The following is a 1351-nucleotide window of genomic DNA, read 5'->3' on the forward strand; positions in this document are numbered from 1 at the left end:
CTTCATATTCCCAAAAGAAAAATGAAAAAGAATTCAGTTTTTCGAGATTGTTAGTAGTAGAAGGTGGGAAAGACTTGAATAATTTACCAAACAAAAAAAAAACGAAAGGCTTTGTATCAAAGATGATGATGTCCCTCTCATGTCATTTTGACGTGGGCACTCTGACTCAGCGATAGCAGCGACCTTTTATTTATTTTTCGATAAAAGCAGCGATCCAGGGTTCTAAAAAAATGGAGTTGGATCCTTAGTTAGTAGGTTTGAGAACGGCAATTGAACGGGAACGGATACGTATGGCAATTAAACGGACTAGATGGTAATAATACTTTTCAAAAAGTCAGCGTCATAAAATGCATACGATAATAATATAGTACGTGTTTAATACGGGTATAATATGACAAAGACGGCAATAATACTTTTAAAAAAACGGGCATATATTCATTATGTAACATGCATTCACCACCTAATAAACAAAATAATATCATGATTTTATGAACTAAAATAAATACAATAATATAATATCCTATATTACATCTCTAAGATTATCATTTAACATACCAAAATATCAATAAAATAATCTCTAAACCATTAAATATCAATAAAATAGTCTATTACCTTTGTATTTGCTAACCCTCTCATTCCCTTTTTCTTTTTCTTCCTACAGGAAGGAGGTCAATCATTGTATATTGCATAAATTCTACTTAGATTTGTTTAGAAACAAAAAGGAAGAGAAATCGGTTAGGTCTTCACACTTGATTTAGTGAAATATATTTCAACATTCTCATATATACAAACAAACAGAGCATATATTAGCCATTAGGTAAAGAAAAACTGCAGTAAAGGGCCATTACAAACAAACAGAGCATATATTAGCCATTGGGTAAAGAAAAACTGCAATAGATTCGATCTAGTTTGGGAGGAAGAACATTTCAGCTATTTCAGTATATGGGTTTGCAGGTTTTATTTGACATCTACTGTCAAACTTACCCAGTGTGGGAGGAAGAATAAGATGATGATGGATGTTGAACGGAGATGGTGAGGAAGAACAACAGTGGAAGAAAAAAGAAAGAAAGGGATACTAACCACAAAGGAGAAGCGTCGCCGTTGCCGTCACCGTTGCCGTCGCCGTCGAAGCTCTGACGATCGCCGGTGGCTGTTGAACGGAGATGGGGAGGATGATTGGAGATTGGGGGGAGGGGGCAGCTGCTGCCTACTAGGGCTCGACGCAAATCGCAGAATGGACTATGGAGAAAGGGAAAGTGAATCGCAAATCGTTTCTCTTTGGTTTTTTTTTTTTTTTTTTAAACATTAGGGTTAAAAACTTAAAAAGTATAATACCGTATAATACCCGAAT

This window comes from Telopea speciosissima, chromosome 4, assembly GCF_018873765.1.
Source record: "Telopea speciosissima isolate NSW1024214 ecotype Mountain lineage chromosome 4, Tspe_v1, whole genome shotgun sequence".
NCBI lineage: Eukaryota > Viridiplantae > Streptophyta > Magnoliopsida > Proteales > Proteaceae > Telopea > Telopea speciosissima.